At 40.1% G+C, this 24,099-nt stretch overlaps 1 non-coding gene across 1 annotated transcript; it reads right to left on the reverse strand.

Moving 5' to 3' along the window:
• Positions 1-12,712: 12,712 nt before the first annotated feature.
• TRNAG-GCC lies at positions 12,713-12,783 on the reverse strand. The gene has a single exon. It is a non-coding gene; the product is annotated as a tRNA-Gly (tRNA).
• Between the last annotated feature and the right edge of the window lie 11,316 nt (positions 12,784-24,099).

Genomic DNA, 24,099 nt, shown 5'->3' on the forward strand with positions numbered 1-24,099 from the left:
TTACCGTATGAACATCATGATTCCTGCTTGGTTTTTGATTCTGTTTATGTTGTTTAAACTCTTGAACACTGACCCTGGTGTCATTGTAAAACAGACTTTATATCATCCTATGACTCCTCAAACATTTTTCGTCTTAAACAAACAGGAGATGGTAAAACAGTTTTATCACAGCTACCATCTGAGTTCTATTAAATGCTGGAAGCATAGAGCATGCCAATTCAAGGACCTCTATCCCAATTATTTTGTGATAAAATGAAATCCCCTCAGCAAGGGCTTCCTCTGAAGTAGGATGAATACCATCAAATTCTTCAGTGGATCCCTCCACACGTTTTCATGTCCCTCACATAGATAATGAGAATGATCCAGACCCCTGTGGAGTGCCACTTCTCTTTCTCTCCCTTCTTTACCTGAGGATGACCTTCTATGAATTTATGCTCTGAATGGGAATCTCCAGTTCACTAAGTAGCCACCTCATAGTCACGCATTATTCCAACTGTGCAAGCAACAGCTGTGAACGAGAGAAATGCATCTCATCATGGAGCTTATGGAGCTCAATATGTTAGTTCTGTTTATTCAAAAGACCACCTGTGTTTCTGGGGAAATTGGAGAAGTTCCAAAGGAGAATGAAGACACAGCAGACAGTAATGAAACCTTCCTAGTTGTAAGGCAAAGCATCATAGCTTTGGGTTAAAAACAATGTGACAGTCCTGTGGGAAACTTGATTTCTAATATCTATAGCAGAGCATTTTGGGTTAGAATATTAATTAGCAAGTAGATGGCTGAAATGCCCAGCTCCCTTTTCTCTCCTATAGAAAGGACACAAAATCATGTCTGCCACTGGAGGAGAAAAATTACCTTGGTATACGGGATGAAATGCCCCTAGTTGTCCATTTTTTTTTAAAGCTATGCTTTTCCATGTTTATATTAACATTTGTGGAGGTTGTTTTATTGACCCTAAACTTATATATGCATATATAAGTTTATATATATATATATATATATATATATATATATATATAAATGTTTTTGTTTCTCTTGAATAGATAATTCCTCTGTCTCCTTCAAGTTGTTGAGGGAAACTGAGTTACCTGGCAGCTCTTCAGCAAACTTTCCCCATCAATAATTTTGTTGTTACCATGATGATTCCTGACGTAAGAGTAGAATACTGGAGAGAAAGGTTGAGTGGTGAATGAATGATTGAACAATGCATCGTGATACCTGGTGTTCTATAATTCAAGCTGTTGAGGAAGGGCAAGTGCAGAATTGGCCTGACAGGATTACCTAAATTGAGTATAGCCTCAGGAGAGGAAAAATGCAGGGAGTTCCTTCTGCTTTCCCAGTTGTGTCCACGATGAGACTAAGTTTGGAAGATACAGTGCCATGATCTCGCAGAGATTCTCGGGTGAATAGTGTTGTTATTGTTGGTGGATCTTTCTCGAACTTTCGCCTGCCTCCTTCAAGACTCTGCAGCAAAACTGAGGGCCTCCCTTCACCCCTTCAATACTTTTGCATCCACCCTAGCTAGCTCCGGCACTGTGGGAACCTTTTCCAGGTTGTTTCTTTATATATCCTCTAAGTACAGCTTGGGCTCCCAGAGCAGCTCAAGATTATTCTGCATTAGAGAAAACAGGTACTTGGGATTGAGTTGATTTACAATTTGCTCCTTTTGAGTACCTCCAGAACATTCTTCATCCTGGTTTGCATAGCTTTGTTACGAAAGCCTAGATATATGGTAGGGAAGAGAAAACTTTCCAAATAATGGGACATGCTCTCTACTCAAGTTCTTTATTTCTTTGCACATCTTCTATAGCAGTTCTTGCAGGACTCATGGACTTTTTTTTTTTTTTTTTAAATGAGGTTTGGTAAAGGTTCAGGTTGTGAAAGGAGGTATTAGATATAAATGTGTTTTTTTTCAGGCTACTTCTTGCCAAAAGCCAACAGAACGTCAAAGAAAACAGAATATAACCTAAGCAGAATATTGTAGTGGAAGACAGAGGGCAAACATACATAGGATTAGAGTGTAAAGCAGGAAAAAAGTGTGAAAAATGCATGGTGACAAGGCAAAGCTCTCGGTTTTTGAAATGTGTTATACATATATGTGTGCATATATATATATATATATTTTTTTTTTTTCTCTCTCTCTCTCTCTTTCTTTCTTTCTCTTGCTTCCCCCTGCACTTGCGGTATGAAATTCTTGATGCTGCCAGAGACAGGATCCGCCGCACAATGAGTATTTGTGTGGATTTCATCCTGGGCCCGGGCGGCTGAGCATTCTAGTTGTGACTAGTTAATTGGTAGTGAAAAGGAAATGCCTGGACTTGCCTAGGATAAATTTTCCAACTGTTCCTCTTGCAGCTGGTCTACCCGAGAGTGGGTTACAGGGTGGGGTGGCAGCCCCAGTTACAAGGTCCCACCATTGAAACCCCACTCTGCCAAGCATTCGACACCTATTTCAGGAAATAAAATTCCCTTTGCTATTTTCTCTCTCTTCTGCCTTTACCAGAGTAACAGTGTGAGTCACTGAAAAATTAATTGGGGTCTTATCCTTCGTGCTGCCCTCTACCCTCTCACAAAAAGAATAAGATAAATTTTGTCTCCCTTTTAAACAAAAGAAACAAACAGTGTTACTCGAAGGGTGATCCAGGGGACCAGCAGCCTGAGAACCACCCAGAAGCTTGTGAGAAGTGTGTATTCTTTGGCCTTACCTCAGGCCTACTGAATCAGAATCCCAGAGGTGGAGACCAGCAATCTGTGTTCTAAAAATTCTCCAAGTGAGTTTTATGAACTCTGAAGTTTGAGAAGGAGGGGGGAGAGAGAAGATAACCTTTGTTTTGAGCCCATCCAAGTTTGTCTTTCTGGATTATTCTCAGAGAGAAGAGGGCATTTGGCAAATGGTACCCATTTGCATGGAATGCCCCAGGATGTGGCAGAACCTCTGAGGAGAGGCTATGGGGACTGATCACCAGGTGTGTGACTTTGAGAGTGGCAGTGAAGATCCTGGTTTATGGGTTTGGCTTGGAAAGTACAGACACCATCCACGTATTTGCGTACCACGTGAGCTTGGGCAGTGAGCATCTCTGGGGAGGCCATCAAGTATAAAAAGCCAGAGGTTCCTGGACAATGTTAGCCCAGGGTTCTCAAATAATTCCAGGAAAGTGGGGAACATCAGTATGGATTTTCTTCTAATTTTGGCTTATATGGAACAAACACAATTTAGTTCACTTTCAAAAAACAAATAAAATAACACTTGAGTATACCATAAAAACCATTCATAGACTTAACAGTAGGAAGAAATGGTATTCAAGAAGGCATGTCAAATATGGGAGTGTCTTTTTTTACCCCCCCTCTGTTTTTAGTAAAAATTGGGTATTCTTCTATTCGACGTTCTCTGAGAACTGCCCCATGGAGGTGTTTAGTAAACTCTTTCTGGTTAAACTAGCTGGCAAAAAGGAAAACATGTCTCGTCCTTATTTGTTTCTATATGAAAATTGTTTTTGAAAGCACTAGTGGACAACAAAAGAAAATGAAAGCGACATGGCTGATTGATTTGCAGTTGACCTGCAGAAACCCATATGTGTTGTAGTGGAAAGAGGGCAGGGCTTGGAGACTTGGCTTTGACTCCCCGCTCTGCCACTTAACTAGCTATGTGACCTCGGGCAAGGTTATTTCATGTTTCTATGGTTTGGTTTCATCATAACCTTGTAAGGCTTCATTTTATCAAGATTCGTATAGCTCACTCTTTCTCATTATAGAAGTTCTGCTTAGATATCTGCTGAGAATGGGCCTCCCTGACCTCCATATTTAAAATATCCTCCATTCCCTATGCCATTCTATCCTTCTGTTCTACTTAGTTTCCTTCTTGGTGTTCACCTGGATATTGTGTTATTTATTTGTACAACGGCTTGCTGATAGTCTGTTTCCCCCCTAGAAAGTAAGCTCTATGAGGACAGAAACTCTTTGTATCTTGTTCGTCCATGATCAGAAGAGTGCTTGGCAATAGTAGGCACCCATACATATTTGTTGAATGAATGATCTGCAAGATGGTTACAATAGCATAGACCTTCTGGTATTTTTGTAGCAATTAGGTAACCTAATCTAGGTGGATGCAATTCATGTCACTGCAGAGATCACCCCACAATGCGATTAAGAACACTGGCTTTGAATTAGAGAGACCCAGGTTTGATAGCTGGTTCTCCTGTTGACCAGTAACAGTAAACTTGGGGCACGTTACTTTACTTCTTTTGGTCTGTTTCTTGTCTGTAAAATGGGCTAGTTACCCCTCCTCATGGGTCTGATATGAGAGTTAAATAAAACGATGTCTATAAAGGCTTAGAGTGCATAGTACATAGGAAGAAGTAGCTGGGTGAATGAGTGAATGGATGAAGTTCAGGAAAGCACTTTGAAAAAAGCATAAACCTATAACAATATAAAATGTTATTATAAAGATGATTAATAATAAGCCCCAAAGAGCTTTCTTGTATGAGGTCCTCATGCCTATCTCCTGCTGGTGGAGAAACATACTCAGTGCGGTCACAAGCATTACCACATCATGTACTGGGAAACACTGAAGATACACACCTTTCCCAGCTTCATTGTCCTGGGAAAACATTGATGAGAACCCATCTCACATGGGAAAAGAAGAACAGCCTCAAACTCTGGAGTGCATGCCAAGCGACCTCTCTTCTGGTTCTGGTTCTGTCACTAATAAGCTTTGTAATTCTGGCAAGGAGTAACCTCCGGATTCCAGGTTATTTATCTTCAAAATGAGAACGAAGACATAGAGATAGATGATCCTGAAGGCTTTCCTCAGTTGTGAGCACACCATTAACTTACTTAGTTTCTTATAGCTTATCTATAAGGATTTTTGATTTCCTGAGCCTCCTTCTAACCATGGCGTGGACAGTCTATCCAATCCTGACACATCAGTTAGCACCTCCCCTAAAAGCCCCGGCACATCGCAGGGCTTCATTCCCTACGCCATGACTTTTATTAAGATGTCTTATTGAAATTGTACATTGGCGAGGTGCCTGGGTGACTCAATTGGTTGAGCGTTGGACTCCTGATTTTGGCTCAGGTCATGATTTCAGGGGTGAGATAGGGCCCTGGTGGGCTCTGTGCTGGGCAAAGAACCTGCTTGAGATTCACTCTCCCCTCTTCATCTGCTCCTCCCGCCCACTCCATCCCTGCTTTCGTGCACAGGCTCTCTCTCAAAAAAAACAAAACACAAAAAACAAAAAAAAGAAATTGTGCGTTGTAAGTACTAAAGCTGTCATCATTCTATTTCCTGTTTTACTAATATTAGGGGGACATTGAAATATTGACATTTGTTCGGAGGACAAAGAGGGGTTGTCCTTTTTTTCTTTTGGTAAATGAAGTTTAATTTTACTCCATGAGAAAAAAATTTAAATAGGTATATAAAATATAATATTTGTATTTTATAAATATTATAAATTTACAAATGAATTTATAGAAAATATATATTTATATATATTATATATCCTGTAAAAGGAATTGTAAGAACTAGGAAGTCAGAGTGCAAGATGCTGCCCAAATGGACTTAGAATCAACCCTTAAGTGTGTTTCAGTGCTTCTGTACTGAGTGGGAATAAAATGAAATGAAAAGAGTACCTACAACATGTCTTATAAAAGAAGTTTTTGAAAAGGAGAATTTTTGAAAGGATCTCCTTAAGCTGCCCATCTGCCTGACTATTTTCGACTCAGAACATAAAGTGCTGTGCATGAAAGTCTTCCTGGCTGACCATGAGCTCTTCTGGCCATGAATGGAGAAATCCTATGGAATCCAGGTCCCTCTGAGGCTTGTGGAATGGACCTCTGGCCCTTCTAAGCTACAAGTCTCAGCTCCTGGTTTGGCTGATGCCCTCTGCTGAGGGCACCAGGTTTACTCCTAGGCTGTAAGAATACCAAGACCCTCCATGGCTTTGTGGAAACAGATAAGTTACTTCCTTGAATTGATTTTTCCCCTCCAGTCCTCCAGCTTGATAATTGCCTGAATCACATAAACTGGTACTTCATTACCCCAGAACACAATCCCAATGTTCGTACAAAATGATGCCTGATTTATTATTTATGCAATCCTATCTTTTCACTGACATCAGAATTTCTGACATTTCATTTGTCTTTCCATTTCTATCAAAAGTTATTATATTTTCTTTCTCTCACCCCATCAGAATCTTGAGTTTATGATCATAAGAGGTTGCGGAGGGGGGAAACACTTCAAAAGCAGGTCGATGAAGTGATTGTATCTGTAAAGAACCAGCATAATGTTCCATGTCGCATGGTTACCCAGTGTTAATGTGTGTACTGATGAGCACCAAGGTGATAGAGGTCTTTTTTTAAAACGAGATAGGAGACTCAATAGAGCATTTTAACGCAGCCTCATCTCACTCATCCTCAATTATTAGGGCTACATTCACTACTGTTTTTAAAAATGTGCATGCAAATGGCATCATTAGTCTATAATTAATGCTGCTTGTCCCTGGGAGCTCTGCAGTGGCCTCTGGGTGATGCGAAGGACACTGTCTATGCTGGCTGCCCTGTGTTCTCACTACTGTTATTTACTATGTGCGGTGAGCGTGGGCATTACATGGGCTTCTGTTCTCTGCCATGCTTCAGTGCTCCCTTCCCGTGAGCAGGCAATAAAGTCAAATTTAAAGGAATCCTGGTCTTCCAAAGAGGTCAAAATAAGTGCTCAGAGAGCATTTTACAGTTTTCTTGTGTATATCAGATGCCTTGCTAAGTGCCTTCCTGTATAGAATTGAATCAGGGCTGTTGTCCATTTGGGGGAGAAAAGTGTCCATCCACAAACAAAGGCTCACACTTGTTAGCATATGATTTTGCATATGATTTGCATGTTAATGGTCTAATGTCAAAACATGCAGTTATCTACCTGTCCTGGTTCCTTCCCCTCTATTGTCAGGATGGGCTGATTGGTCTTATTAAAATTAACTCTTAGGTTTCTCCAGCCTCAACTACAGCAAAATAAAAAGCTGCTACGATGACAGAAGAGGTTGTAAATTGTTCTGTTCTCCTGGAAGGTCTGTCATATTGCTGGGAACAAGCTTAAGTAAAGAAGTCAGTTGTGTGGATGAAATTCTCAGTTTGTGAGATGGGAGATTGATTGTTATTTACCTTGGCCTCCAAGCCCAAAAAGCTTTTTCCTTCTTGTAGCCCTGAAGCTCCAAACAACAGCTATTTGAATGTTCTGTCACTTATCCCCTCCGAATGGACTTATTTTAAACAAACACACGAATAAGTCTGTGATCACATCTATGAGAGGTGCTCATATTTCTAAAAACTAAATATTTCAGATGCTTAGGAATAAAAAGAAACGAAATGAAGCACATATCAAGTAGAAAATTTTAATGAAGAGCATATTTGTCCAAGGATGGCATCCTAGACATCATTTTGATGGGTAGAAGGAAGGTTTGTTAGTGAAAGGTATTTTCCTCAAATTAGTAGCAGAAAGAGACACTGCATCTGGAAATACTTGCTAATAAGGGTGAGATGTTTGATTTTGGAGTCCAATTAACTCAGAAGTGACTGTAGCTCTCTGGTCTTATTAGATCTGGCACATACAACCACACACACACACACACACACACACACACATGCTCCTCTCTGATAATTTAAAGAATTATTTAAGGAAAATGGCAATGTTTGTATACTATTGCTAAGAGATTTAAGGTTATTGTTAAGTCTAAGCACTCTGTGAGAAACACAAAGAGATATATAATGAAATCCTTGCCTTCAATTCAACTATGATCTAGCTGGGAAGACAAGTCAAATTCATATGAAATTGTAGCTAAAATTTTACAGACCACAAATGCATAAGAGTCGAAGGAAGTAATGGTGTTAGGGAAGTTCTTCATGAGTCTCAGGAGACAGCAAGGACAATTACATTATCATTCGTTTGTCCATTTACTCAGCTAATATTTATTAAGGGCCTAGGTATTAGGCACTATGCCTGGTGCTGGATATAAAGCAATGAGTGGGGCGCAGTTCCTGTTTCCTGATTCAATAATAAGTAATAAATCCTTTAATTTGTATAGTACGGAAGGGTTTATGGAACTCTTGTATTTGATATTTAACTGTATGATCAACACAACCTTAAGGTGGCGATATTTGTTACCCCTCTTTTTGATGAAAATATTTTCAGAGAGGGAAATGAAGGTTTAAAGCCCCTCAGAAATCAGGTGGCTGAGGCAGTCTTGAACTCTCTTTTTCTGATTTCAGGTCCTCCGCCATCTCAGAGTACACTAGAGCAGAATGGTCTAACTGGAGTAAAGATATCATGGATAGGAAAAGTAGGAAAGGTATCTAGAGAATTTGCTAAGAGTAAGACTGCACAAAGCCTTTGAGAATAGGCTAAGAAATTTGACAATGGGAACCAGTACATTTTGAATAAAGAAATCTTAGGAAAGAGAATAATACCTTAATAAACATGAAACCCATGATGGAACACAGAGCTAGGGCAAGATGGAGAAATTGTGGGTAACAGATTCACCACTATCCCACCACAAAATAACAACCCAGTCTACCCCAACATTGATTGAGCAGAGCTGATTTTCAGGGCTAGAGGTTGCCAGAGAATGGGGAAAAGAAGCAAATATGAGAATGCTTATTGAAAAATAATTGGTATATTGATGACTGCTTTGATATGAAATTAGGGAAAAGGATAAGAATAAAGTCAGTGTCCATCATACACAAATATAAATTCAAAATGAATTAAAGACCTAAATGTGAGACCTGAAATCATAAAAATCCTAGAAGAGAGAACAGGCAATAACTTCTTTGACATCACCCATAGCAACTTCTTTCTAGATGTGTCTCCTGAGAAACAAAAGCAAAAATAAACTATTGGGACTTTATCAAAATAAATAGCTTCTCCACAGTAAAGGAAACAATCAACGAAACTAAAAGGCAACCTATGGAATGAGAGAAGATATTTGCAAATGACACATCTGATAAAGGGTTAGTATCCAAAATATGTAAAGAACTTATAAAACTCACACCCCAAAAACAAATAATCCAATTTAAAAATGGGCAGAAGACATGAACAGACATTTCTGCAAAGCAGACATCCAGAAGGCCAACAGACACATGAAAAGATGCTCAACATCACTCAGCATCAGGGCCATGCAGATCAACACTGCAATGAAATATCACTTCACAACCTGTCAGAATGGCTAAAATCAAAAACACAAGAAACAACAGGTGTTGGCAAGGATGTGGAGGAAAAGGATTTCCACTGCGCTTATGCACTGTTGATGGGAATGCAAACTGGTACAGTCAATGTGGAAAACAGTATGGAGGTTCCTCACAAGGTTAGAAATAGAATTACCTTATGATCTAGCAATCGCACTACGGGGTATTTACCCAAAGACTACAAAAACACTCATTCAAAGGGATACATGCATTACCATGTTTGTGGCAGCATTATTTACAATAGCCAAGATATGGAAGCAGCCCAAATGTCCATCAACTGATGAATGGATAAAGAAGAGGTGCTATGTACATATGTAATGGAATATGATTCAGCCATAAAAAAAGAATGAAATTTTGTCATTTGCAACACTATACAGAGCTAAAGTATTATACTAAGTGAAATAAGTCAGTCAGAGAAAAAAATACCATATGATTTCACTTATGTGGAATTTCAGAAACAAAACAAGCAAAGGAAAAAAAATAAGAGAGTGACAAATCAAGAAACAGTGTCTTAACTATAGAGAACAAGCTGAGGGTCACCAGAGGGGAGGTCGTGGGGGGATGGGTGAAACAGGTGACGGGGATTCAGGAGGGCACTTGTCCTGATGAGCACTGGCTGTTGTACAGAGTGCTGAGTCACTATATTGTACCCCCGAAACTAATATTACACTGTATGCTAACTAAGTGAAATTAAAATAAAAACTTAAAATAAAAAAATAAAGTTGGCGTCTAAATTTTGAACTTGAGAAGTTGAGAATCATAGTTGTTCTACTGTAAAAAAAGGAAAAAGTAGGAGCAATTGGCAGGAATCTTATCTCAGGGGAGATGATATGTTTAGTTTTGGAGTGTGGAGAAGGAAATGATATTGTAATTCTCAATAGATAACACACAGTTGTCAGCTGATGTTGAAGCCTGGGGTTCAGAGGAGAGGATTAGAAATACGGATTTGACAAACTTTTTCAGAGCGAGCATCATTTCCACAGTGGAAGCCTTGCTGCTAGGTGAGAGCTATAGGAAATGTGGACAGTGAAATGAGCAGAGGGCTAAGGACTGAAGGAACATTGTCCAGTCAACCTGGCTTCTTGATGAATCATTTTCCTTTTTTTGATTGATCCCCAGTCTTTCGGAAATGCCAACTTAGCTACTGTTGCACCTCTGCATGCTTCAAGTAGCTAATGAATACAGTCCTGGACAGAGGAATCACCATAAGCAATGTCATTTCTCCTGGGTCATTCTGGGCTTACTTCTGGACCAAAAGCAGTTAAGTGCTGATTCAAGAGCCTGGAGGTAGAATCAAGACATGCCATGATAATATTTGATAGGGTGAGTGTGTTACAATAAGAATTCACATTTGATCTTGTCCCTGGTTCCTGTCACAGATCTTCTAAAATGTTTGAAATCCCCTGAGTGATAACAGTGTTTTTTGTGTGCTAATGAGATGCCTCCTGCCTGGGACCTCTAGATAGCTTCTGGATGAGGACTGGTTACCAAAAAGACCAAGCTGGGATTAGAAGTTTGGAAATTTTAGCACCTCCCCTGCCCATCTTTGGGGAGAAGAGGGGGCTGAAGATTGAATTCAGTTACCAACGATCAATGATTTAATTAATCATGCTACATGATTAAACTTCCATAAAAACTGAACAACGAAGTTTGGAGAGTTTGGTTGGTGAACACATCAATCAAAGTGCTAGGCAGATAGGAAATCTGAAGAAGGCATGGAAGTTCTACGCCTTCCTTCACCCCCATACTTGCCAGGGACATCTCTTCTTTTTGGCTGTTCCAGGGTTGAATCCTTTATAATAAATCGGTAATAGTAAGTAAAACACTTCTGTGAATTCTGTGAGTCACTCTATTGAATTATCAAAGCTGAGAGGGAAGTGGTGGGAACCTCTGGTTTTGTGGTCAGCCTGGCAGAATGACAGTAGCCTGGGCACCCCACTGCCATTTGTGTCTGAGGTGGGAGCAGTCTTGTGGACTGAGCCCTTATCTATGAGGTCTGATTGTCACCCCAGGTAGTGTTGAAATAGAATTGAGTTGTTGGACACCCAGTTGGTGAGAGAATCAGAGAATTAATTGGTGCTTTGTAAAGATACCATGTATCTGGTGTCCGGGGCTGGGAGTGGGGCGGGGGGACCTCTCTATAGTCCTGGAAGCTGCAGAGCTGCTCAGTAATACTACCAGTTCTGGGAATTCACCATTCTTGGCTCTCTGTCCTGACCAAGGGAAGTGTTTATCTGGCTCTTAGTCATGAATGTCACCTTCCTGGAGCCATATGTCAAAATATTCAGTGCATCAGAGAATTTACACAGAATGGTGATTAGAACGTTATCCCCCCCCCCCAAAAAAAACTCTGATAATAGGTTCTAGTAAAATGTGTGGTGTCAGACGCCCATTCTGAGGATAGAAATGAAACTATACTTTGAGGATATGCAGACCAGGTAGACTGATCACTTGTCTGAAAAGCATTGGCAGAGAAGAAGGGAGCTACATGGCCCGATGGTCTGGGGGCATCCTTGATTCAGCCGATGGTTACTTGGGTCTCCTCTGTAGGGAGTCCTGTAATCCTTCCTCAAGCATGTGCTTGAGAGCAATATTGTAAGTTTGATTGCTATGAAATGACTTGATCCAGCATGGGAAATAAATCACAATTAGGGATTGTAATAGGTATGGAGGAGACCAGGAAGGTGTGCCAAGATTTCTGAAAAAAAAGAAAAAAGATTTTTAAGCTTGTAAATGGTAGACTTCAGTTTCAACCCATAGGATTTGTGTACATGTGGGAAGGATGTAAGTCGTTTTACAAGAAAGCTGAGGTGGCTCTTCCGGATCTCCGACTAGTTACCAGCAGGTCAGAGACAGAGCCTGGGACCCTCAGTCCCCTACTTATATCCTTCTCCTTCTCCCCACTGCCTTCCTGATTTTGTGCATGACCACCATGCTGCAGGCCTATCTTCTCACAAACTTGCCATCCCTCTGCTTTCTGCCACGGTGTTTCCTACGCTTGTCCAACTCTTTCTCTTACTTCTCTGTGCTCCATGCTACCCTTCCCTTGAGATTTATTACGAATGTCCTGTGCACCATGAAACTTCTTTGAAGACCTTCCTACAGTTCTCTCTCCTAATGAATTCTTACAGCTCACTGGTTCATGCTCGTATTGTCCTTATTTATGGGCTGTTCTGAATGTCTGGCCGGACAGAGAGCACTGTGGGAAGGAATATGCCTTATACACATTTACTTTATCCACACTATCTATTGCATCTTTTTGTATGACCTTTATCCCTTTTATTTTTTTTAAGGATTTTATTTATTTATTTGAGAGAGAGAGTACAAGACAGGAAGAGAGGCAGACAGAGAGGGTGAGGGAGAAGCAGACTCCCTGCTGAGCAAGAAGCCAGATGTGGGACTTGATCCCAGGACCCTAGGATCATGACCTGAGCTGAAGGCAGACGCCCACTGACTGAGCCACCCAGGTGCCCCAAAGCAAAGTGTCTGCATTGGCCAGAAATCAAACCTGGGCCTCCCGCATGGCAGGCGAGAATTCTACCACTGAACCACCAATGCCATGCTTTTATTTCTATATTTTTCTGTTCATGATGTTTTTGGTCTAACTGGCCTGAAGATTTTAACACTAGTGAACTGGAGTGACCTCTTTCCTCCTTTGTACACATCTTCCTGAATCACTGTCCACATAGATCTGTGTTACAGAAAATACAATGTACGTGGGTGACGATAATAGGAAGTGAAGAATAAACATCAATAGTTTGAATTGAAGACTGAAGTTAATTTAAAACCTAATTATCAGGGACTTCCTCAAGACAGAGGGTGTGACTTAAGTTAATAAACTTCTCATAACAGGCATTCCTGAAATGGAAAGGCTTTTTCTCACACAGAACATACTTTATTGACTCTTCTGTGGGCTGTATTCATAGTTAGGACTAAAAAATCCAGTGGGTTTAATTCCCAGGAGTGTCTCAACCCTGGAAACAACCTTTTGTCGAGGAAGAAGAATGCTACTAATCTGATGTGGTTTTAGGAGCACCGGGAAGGCCCTCTCCCCACGCATTCCCTCCAGCCCTGAAATACCAGTTCTCACTTGACTATTAATAATACAAATAGTATTGGGGCGCCTGGGTGGCTCAGGCCATTGAGCACCCAACTCTTGGTTTTGGCTCAGGTCATGATCTGAGGGTCATGAGATGGAGCCCCGCGTCTGCTTGAGATTCTCTCCCTCTGCCCTTCCCCTGGCTTGCGTGCACACCCTCTCTTTCTCTCTCTCTTTCACTAGTAAATAAATAAATCTTAAAAAGACAATAATAATGGGAATAGTATTAAAAACTTTTAATAGTCTCAAAAGGCCAAAAACTTTACATAGCAAATCATAGAGAAAACTTACCTTAAATACCCCTCCGAGAGGTAATACAATGACAAGTTAAAGCTACGTTAAGACTGAGGGTAGGAGAAAACAGAAAGGAGCTTTGTAACGTTGCAAGGTGGTGGGGGAGGAAGAAGCATGATCTAAAGTAGATGGGATGGACAGGGCTGCTGAAAGCCCCAGAGAAAAATCAACACACTTGACACGGTTGCCCTTCTTACTGAGACACATTAAGGATGAGATAAGGATTCTTGGTCTCCAACTCTCAGTTCCAAGTTTTTTTTACAAAAAGTAAATAAATACACTTCACAAAAACTGACTCTTTGTAGAACCTGGCCCAATTATTTTGCAACCACTTATTTCTAGGCTCAGAAAGTTTTCCCCAATACAAGTCTGAATCTTGAGACTGTGATCTGATTTTCAACCATGAGTGTGAAAACATATTTTCCTATTCTTAAAGTTGATTTCTGGATTGCTTGACTAAGTCACTTAAAAGTGATGTACTGAGTAAACTCTTAAAGAGAGAAGTAACAAAGACTCCTTTTTTTAATTTCCAGAGTCAATAAAGGATTCGAAATCACCATTTAAATCCAAACATAAAATAGATACCCAGGGACTCAAAAGGTAAGAAAGACATCCCATTCTCACATCTTACTCCGTGGTAAATGGCCTCATTATAATACTTTGCTGATGTGAACACGACTTCCCAGTTCAGCCACCTCCAGATAGTAGGAAGAAGTGCAAGGCTCAGATACAGGAGGGCCACGTGGAAAGGACCACAGAACCACGCCAGAGCCCTTAGGATTGTCGGCCATCTTTGTTCACAAATTTTGTGATATGGAAACAATCTTGACTGATGTTGACAATTCTTTCTTAAACAGCTGTGAAGCTATGATCCTTCTCGTAGTAGGCTATGCCATCTTTCTGATTTAACAAGCTCAAACAGTTTTCCAGGAGGATCCCTCATATTAATGCTTTCATAACAAGTTTAAAAAAAGGTATAATGTCAAAAAACCTTATTCTTAAAGGCAAGCTTTGGTTCTTTAAAAAAATGTTCAGATTTTTCTTTCTTTTATATCCTTTCCTTCTAGCAGGTGTCCTTGGTCATAGTTTGAATTGCTCTTGCATCGAGTCTTTTTTTCCCCCAAAATTAGAACCTTCTATTTCTTTCTCTGACTGGGCTTCACACATTTTGTCTGTGCTCTGGCAAAGAACTGCTTGGCAGAGCATTGTCTTGGGGCTTCCTCCCCTTCTCTGCCTTGTGCCAGACACATTTGTTGGTGCTCCTTCCTTTAAACCTGCCCACTAACTCCTTCACTAAAGGAGTTATCCCCCTCCAGCTCCACATTCTTCCTCAGTGGTTGACTACGACGGGGAAAATAGGCGTACGAAGCATTTTGCATTCTCTGGATGTACCACACAGTAATTCTGCTGTCTGAAAACTCTGTAATGTCAATAATTGATGCACTTGAGAAGTGGTAATTAAATTAGTTAATTATGCTGGTAAAATTACATGCAATTATGTGACTGCAGGGTATGTTTAGTAAATTAGGCTTTCCCATACTCACTACATATTGTGGTGCCAATTTTGTTCCTTGATGATTAGGTAGCTTTTGATACTTCTTAATTGATTTAATACCTGGATCTTCATTAGCCCTTGATTGCTATGCTATGTATGTCTGACATTTTTTCTCTCTGATATTTTACTGGGATCGTACATCAGGGGAAAATATACGTACATGCTTGGGAATGATACATGTATATATGTGAATATATTCACATGTTTCTCATTTAAAACGTTTAGATGTTGAAATATCACCTCCCCCACACCCTCCTACCTTCTGAGAAAGAGCTAATCCTAAAAGTCGACTCAAATAGAATCCAGGAACTGAACTCTTCTTGGACACTCTAAAAAAAAAAAAGAAAGAGAAAATCATGTTTAATTATTTTGCTTCTGAAATATCAATACAAATAGTACTAGGCAGTAATAGAAAGAAGCAGAACAGCAGAATTTTTAGGAAAGTTAATCATTTTGTGTCTCGACACATATGTAAGATTTAAATAAGATCTTTTATCCATGAGGAGTTAATTGAAAGGTTATATGTCATAGAAATTGCAAAGCTGTCATTTGACCTTTAGAGGGGCATAGCCTACCACAGGTTTCTCACGTACATTAGTATATCTCTACGGAGCAATGAAAGTAAAGGGGACCATCACTGCGATGGGTGGAGTTCATGGATGGGGCTTCTTGCTTCAAGATTTTCAATGATCAAGAGCCGTAAGGGAGCCTGGGAATTGCTTGGCTTATTCCCCACGTATAATAGATGAAGAAATGAAGATCCCATTGACTGCTTTGTGGGTATTCTCACAGCGAAGCAATGACTAGGTTGGGTCCAGAATTCGGGTCTTCTGCCCCTCTGGTCAGTGGTAATACACCACACACTATCACTGTATTTTTTCTACTTTGTTAGTTTCCTGTCAGTCACTCTACACCTTTGTATTGCCTTTACTCAGACAGAGGCTAAGCACATTTTCAGAAGAGCTCCTTCTTTAACTATAACCTGAGGGCCAGGAGGCAACGTGAGTTACTTAGAAGAAAACATACCAATTCTGTATGGGGGAATCAGAAACTTAGTCTTTTCTGTTTGCTTCTTCTCTTAAGAAGTCAACTCATCTGCCAGCATCTGCAACTTCTATATTCTATAGCTCATCCATAATGTAAACAACAAGGCACCCCTAATGTGCAGGAAGTTTCTGGAAAGGAAAATAGTCTTACCAGTGCTGGGAGGAATGGGCAAGTTTGCTCCTCTTGTCCCTCTGAAGCCAGAGAGGTGGACAGACAGCCCAAAGCCTCTGCTGGTCCTAAGTTAGAGTCCATGATGATCTGGAAAACTTCATTTCTGAAATAGATAAGCAAAGACCATTCCACGGTTTTTTTCTTTTTATTTTTGATCCTTCAGTAGATGAAAAGGCATATTAAAAATAAATGATAATAATTTTCAGTTTACAATGCTGTACTCTTTCTTTATCTGTGTGGATTTTTACACGCATCCTGTGGTGACAGAGCCCAAGAATTAGGCCCATTCCATAGATTCTTTTTATTCTAACCCAGAAATTTAGCCATATTAGAATAGTGAAGAGATGCATAGACTCAACCAACTTTTTTAAGTAAGAATAAGTGATATCTAGTTCTTCTTATGTTTTATGAATTCAAACTCTTAAGGAAACCTGCCTCTGATCTCTTCCAGGCAGCTTTCCCTAATTCCCTCCTTCTTTTGCAAGAAGTAGTCTCATAATACCATAATACCTGTCTGTGCCCCCATCACTGCATTTCTGCTTTGCTTTATGTTTGTCTTGTCACACGTACACACACAATACTAGATGGTGAGATTCTTTTTTTTTTTTTTTAAGATTTATTTATTGATTAGAGCGCGAGACAGCATGTGGTGGGGGCAGGGGGAACTGGCAGAGGGAGAGGGAGACAAGAAGACTCCCAGCTGAGTGGGGAGCCCGATACGGGGCTTGATCCCAGGACCCTGAGATCATGATCTAAGCCAAAATCAAGAGTCAGATGCTTAATGGACTGAGCCACCCAGGTGCCCCTAGATGGTGAAATTCTTTCCTGGAGGTGTTCCGGTTGATTTGCTTTCTGGTCATTAACCTTCAGCCCAATGCCTTGTCCTATGCTCAATGTCCAGTCCATAGTTGTTGAATGATGAATAAATGAATATTGGCCTAAAATCAACATTCTTATTATCATCAGGTGGCATTTAAGCTCTTACCTCTGCACTTTCTTCTTCACAGTCTCAAATATCTATGAGGACTGGCCATGGAGTTTTTGTTGTACTTAATACCACGTGCTCTAGATATTTAAATACATTTCTCTATTTCTTTAAAAGCTAATACCTTCTAGGATATAAACTGAAAATGCTCTTGGTCATTAGGTTGAAAATTTTTATTTTACTAACTTAAAATTGACATTTACTTTTCCGGTTCTATCAGCTCCACTCCAAAGGATATATGATCTTTAACATAATTATCAAATGTATTCTAGTCACACAGAAGCATTGGTTTAAAACACCAAATGTATTTAAATCTCTCTCTGTGTGTCTTACAAGAATAAATTCTAGGTATGCATTTTCATGTTTTCCATTTAAATTAATGTGGATACAGGGGAAGACAAGTAAAACAAAGAAATCTTTGCTAATTCTTACAGATAATGTAAGGATTGGGGAAACAGGGAGGAATCATGGAGGAAAAAGGAGAACATTGGGGAATTAGAGGAGGAACTAGCAGAGTAGTGATGGAAACCCTGCTGCTTCCCGTCAGCCCTGCCAAGAAGCAGGCAATAACACCACCTGTCTGTTGGCAGCCACAGGTACCTACGCATGGTTCGTGTTTTTTCCTCTCCAGATTTCAAGATTTAGATTGGAGACCCAACTAGTTAAATCAACAGGTGAAACAAAATGTCATGAAGAAAAAAATCACCATCAACATCGCTGGGTGGGGAGGAGGAGAGGCAACTAGGAGTTCTCTCCAGGCATTCTTGTGCGTTTCATAAGGGGCTTCTTGTTGAAAACCCTTTCTTGGCCCCTGGGCTTCCGCAAAGCCAGCAAGTTATCCTGTAAGCTGGCATTCTGCCATTATAACAGATGGCTGGCAGCGTAGGCAGCTAAGACCATGTAGGAGCACCACAAGCGAGTACTGAGGGCGAGCTCTCTAGGCACGAGTCTGCAGTCTGTCTGTCCATTAGTTAGCCCTGAGCTCCTGAACAAAGTGGGGATAGGGAATATTTCTGTCTAGCTCTTTGGCCGTGATTCGCGTTAGGCAGAAATGCCAGCATTTCTTATTTGTGTTTTAGTGTTGAGTTTTCTACTCCAACTCTGGTGTGTGTAAGCGTGTGGGATATTGCAAATGGGGGATGGAAACAATGGAGACATTGTAAATGAAACCATTAGTGTTTCTAGTTTGCTCACCCTTTCCAGTTCATTCTGAGCACTCCTGTCAAATTCATCTCCTAGGGCACAGCTTAGATCATATCTCATCTTCCCCAAAACTTCTTATGATAATGGTGATGATGACGATGAGGAGGAGGACGACTTTGGTAATGATGATGGTATTGATGACGATAGTGGTAGTGGCTACTGTTTGTTAAACACTTACTATATACACCATTTGTTTACTTCACTGGCAACCGGGGCTCAGAATCTAACTTGCCAGGAAAGGTCACATAGCTATTAAGTGTCAGAGTTCAGATCTGTACCTACATCTGTCCAATTCTAGAGTGAGCACTGTAACAACTTTACACAGTATATGCAAATATAAGCAAACTCATCCAAATAATCTCTGAACATTTCTTGACTGTCACCGACTTATAATTTAAGAAGATAAAAACTCGTAATCTAACTCAAAGTTTAGTTTAAAAGATTTTTTTTAGTTCTGATATGTTTCTCTGTTTTTTAACTGATTAAGAGAACATTTGCTCTGAGAAACTGGGTTCCATCCAGTTAATGAGGTCAAATTAAACCATATGACTTAGTGAAGTCACCAGAGTAACTCTATAACATGGTAAGTAGGTTGGCATAAAGGACACATATCTATTTCAAGAAACTGCCAGAGAGTCGGTTTGTAATCAGGTGGAATTTCTGTTTTCTATTGGCTTATCTTTGATGTTATGTTTGGGATCAAATAAGAAAGCAGAAACAAAGATCAGTTGGTTTGTTTCTTCTAGAGGCTAATTGAGGCTCCAGCATGTGTGGCTTTCCCGTTCCCAAACCCTTTTTTAAAAAAGGTGTTAATGATACTAACTTCCTTATGTTTAACCTGAATCTCTTTTAGTAGTGTCTTTATTTCCAAAAAAGAAAGGAAAGTTCTTCATGTACTTGAACATAATTACTCTCTTTCTATCAGTTAGCTGTTGCTGCATGACCGATAACCACAGAAATCTAAGCGACTTAGAAAATAAGCGTTCAGTCTCCTGGAGCGGAGGGTAGACAGTTGCATGACTGACTGTGGCCGCTGTAAGCAGATACAGGCTCACATTATCTCTTTTCCTCCAGCTGGAGTCAGTGGTGAGCTTGGGCAAGTTCTTATTTATTTATTTATTTATTTATTTATTTATTTATTTATTTTTAATTAGTTCTCTTCACAACGGCAGAAGTGCAAAAAGACAGTCCAATCACCCAAACGTTTTAAAAAGACTTTGGTCCTATCTCTTCCATTAACATTCCATTGGTAAAAGCAAGTCCGGGGATCAAACCCACAGTGAGGAAGTATCTTTGCTTCTCTCTTTGGGTGGGGGAAAGGAAATGCAGTTCTCATGGTAAGAAGTAAAGATAAAGGAAAGGGTAAAGAGTTGGTCATCAGTCCAATTTCTGGTCGTTCCTTACTGCACGCCCCTGTGCTACTCTTGCTCTATTCTGTTATGTGCCGAGATGGATATGCTCTTCTATCAGAACTTTTATTACTATTTCTGCAAAATTGCAAGACTGGGCATTTGCGTCTGCGCAAAGCCCGTTGTATTTTTCGGATGGCATTTTCCTCCTTCAGGGCCATGTGATAACATCCTTCTCCAGGAAGTACTTATCACCATGAAAATTGCGCTCCTCGCAGTGCATGGTAAGGCCCTTCTGCTCTAGCTCTCTGGCATCTAAGCGCGCTCAGCGTTCTACTCAGCCATGTATAAAACATGCCCTTTTGGTGTGAAGAACAGCTTCTTGATTGAAATTGATCTGCAAATGGCTCCTCCTTTGGGCAGAAACATGAACAACCTCAAACTTCCTGTGAAACACATTTACATCGTCCCTGGCTGCATCACTTCGAGGTTTTACTTTGTAATCAACTTCTTAAACACTTTTGGTGCTCTCATTTTTCTTTATTAAGGATCGAATGAGATGCAGGTGGGAGGAGGTCAGGGAATATGAGCCCGTATGTAGGTACCTACATGGATGTATGATTATGCAGAACATATTTACCTTTTTCTGGAATAGCAGGACTGTTATACCCTTCCGATGCCCCTTGATAAATATGAAATATTAGTTTGGGCTGATATTACTTTTTAGAGAGAACATACACATTTATGACCACTGCTTGTGTCTCAACAAATGCGTGTTTAAAATTCCAGATCCGAGGACCTGGACCAGATCTGTGAGAAAAGTTACAAATTAAGATCTCTGTGCACATCGTATTTTCATGGTAACCAGGCAGAACAGGCTGATTCAGATGTTTGAGAGCATGAGAGTACTTAATCTGTTACCATTGCTTTGCATCATATCATGTTCTAGACTTCTTAGGAGCAATCTTTATTTTTGGAGCTCACAGATTGCATTTCAACGAGTCAGGAATATTTTCCGGCTTATTTTAGTGAACTTACGCATATTTTGCCCACATGGAGAAAAAATACACTATTTTCCAAAGGGTTGCTATTAGCGCTATTCTAGTACTAGACTGTCATTTTATTTGATGACCCCAGGGATAGAAGACATTCACCGACTTGTATGGTTTTGTGCTTGTATGGAAAGGTGCGGACATGCCAAAATAGCACGTTTCTGTTGGTTAGATAAATCAAGGAGTAGCTCTCACTGGAACCTTGTGTCTTAATTGTGCTCCTGAAACCCAAATACCTTGCTTTGTTAGATAATCCTTCTTCCCCGAGCCCCCTAGTAAATGCTGAAGCATTACTTCACCTTTAAGAGCTAATTAGGGCAATAAATATGCATATTTGACTCAAAGCTTGCAGTCCCAGTGATGATGGGATTAGTTGCCTGGTTATTTGTGGTTATTTTTGTAACACCTGTGGATTCCAAGATTGATAGTTCGTTTCATCAGAATCATGTGTCGTACCTTTTTAGTAACTCACTGAACACAGGTGTTTCCTGATTATCTCTTTGATTCACATAGTGACCAAAATTAAAACAGAATAAATAAACCTTGCTATATCTACTTTCTCTATCCATGCCTATTTCCATTGTCATGCCCGGGGGCGCTGTTTAAAGTAGAGGGAATTGGTGGGCCCCCCATCTCATTTTGATTTAGTAGAACCTGAAATCATTGCAGACTCTTCCCCATACCAAGCCTCACTGCTGGTGCAAACAGTCTGTTGAATGAATGCATGAGTATATGACTGAACATACACATGCATGTATGAATGTATTTCCTGTAAATGTTTGCCACAAATACCACGATCATGGATAAACCACCCCACTTCTATTCTTACTCTTATTTTAAACTCCCCTTTGCTGTTAGGATTCTCCAGTGTTCAGAGACAGTTGGAAGCATCATGCATCAGGAAGGAATAGAGATAAGGAAACTAAAAAGGACCAAATCTTTCAGCCCATTAATCAAACCCATAATTCCCACTAAAGCAAGTAAAACAATGAATAGAGCTAAGAAAAAAAATTACTCTATGTTATGAGCATATTTAAAAGCTAAAATCAGAGACTGTTGTCCCAGGGCACACAGGAGACATTTCTAAAAGGCAGAGAAATTTGAAGACCCTCATTAAGAAGATGTCGCCTGCAAGCTCAGATAAAACAGGAAAGAAAAATGTATCTGAAGTTCGAACGAAATGTAGCTCATATTCCTCCGCCCACTCTGTTTCTCTGAATGGTTCTCTAAGTTACAATATGAGCAAAATGGAGCTTGAAATAGACAAAATGGGACTAGAGCTTTTTTTTTTTTTTCGTGTAATATCTTAATGGAATTGCTGCTCCCTGCCTTCTGTGTAAAGATTATTTGGTTTTTCCATATACTTAGGAAGGAAAATTTTAAGTTTCCAGTAAGGTACTTCTTTGCAGTAAGTACCACCATTCTGTTTCTAGATACCTCATAATTAGGGTATTTAGGGGCTATATTTATTTGGTTGTGCCTTATCCAGTTAGATTAGGAACCATTAGTGTTTGCACAGCTTAATGGAAATGATAGCTAAAATGTGAATGAGTGCCTCCTTTGTGGGTTAAACTAAGCCTAGAAGCCAACAGCTAAAGCAGTTAAGTGTGTGCCAGTTCTCATAAAAAGAGCAGCCACGGGCGGTGAAGGCTGCACTGAACGCACAGGATCCGAAAAAGCCTCCATGAGTCTCCTTCCCGGCAATCCGTATGCCTGCCTCTAACCCTTTACTCACGCTCCGCCCTTCACCCCATTAACAGATGCATGCACCCACACACATCCTATAGCCAAAATCAGAGAACATTTTTGCTTTTGCTCTCCTTTCCTCTTCAGCAAAAACATGAGCTCTTTTTTTTCCTTTTAACTACAGTTTTGAAGAATTATGCACCACTAGTTGGAATTCTCCAAATCACCACATTTCAGATTTCAGAGAAGAGCGATGCTTCGAATGATTTGCACTTTAAGCATAAAGGGTGACAGCCAAATGGCTCACGTACCCAGTTAACCATGTTAACTTTCAGTTTGTAAGGCTCCTAAAACTGCAACTCATTAAAAACCAAAACCCAACCCAACCCAAACCAAAAAGAAACAAAAAACACAATTTTTGTTTTAAATCATCGAATTGATGCAAAACCTTTGTGAATTACCTGGGCTTAGACACTCTCATGAGGGGGTTATGAAAGAAGCCAGCAGCTCCTTTTTTTAGATCCTGCACCTTGTTCAACTTCATTACTGATGATGCAAGTTTACCACCAAGCAATATACAATTGCTCATTTTTTTTTGTATTGCTTCAGTGAGAAGGGTTTACAAAGACTACAGAATGAATTAAGGTAAGATACAGTCTTTCTCTTCAAGGAGTTCATGACACAAGCATATAAAGCTATAAAATGATAGATATATATATAATATTATGTGTAATATATTTATTATATCATATCATATATAGTACTATAATGAAAAATGAGTTGTGGAAAGACAGAAGCGAAATCAGATCATTTAACCTGAGCTATTGAGAAGACTTTTCAGAGGAGGTGATGGTTGATTCCTGGAAGACAGTTACCTACCAGTGGAAAGACATATTGTTTGACCAGCAAGAAGTTCATTAGAATGAACCACCCATAAAGTAGAGAGGACTTTAGATTTGCACTATCTAATAAGGTGGCCAGTACCTCACATGGCTATTTAAATTTATTAAAAAGAAAAACATTAAAAATGCAGTTGCTCAGTAGCTAACCACATTTCAAGTGTTCAGTAGCTGTGTACGGTCAGTGGTTACTGTGTTAGCGTGGATATAGAATATGACAGCAGAAGTTTCCATTGCATGGTGCCGCTGTGGGCATCAGGCAGGAAGTCAGGCTGGAGTTACAGGTAGGATTTACTGAACACAAAGGTAGAGTTGAAGCTCTATGAGTGGATAGCTTTACCCAGAGAGTAAAAAGTGAGTGGACAAGAGGAAGTTCTCTGGTGTATACCACCATTCAAGAAGAGGATGGGGGCTACAGAGGTTAAGATGGCGGAGGAGTAGGGGACCCCTTTTTCAGCCGGTCCCCTGAGTTGAGCTGGATAGGTACCAGACCAGCAGGAACATCCACGGAATCAGCCTGAGACGCAGGAAGAT

This window comes from Ailuropoda melanoleuca, chromosome 5, assembly GCF_002007445.2.
Source record: "Ailuropoda melanoleuca isolate Jingjing chromosome 5, ASM200744v2, whole genome shotgun sequence".
NCBI lineage: Eukaryota > Metazoa > Chordata > Mammalia > Carnivora > Ursidae > Ailuropoda > Ailuropoda melanoleuca.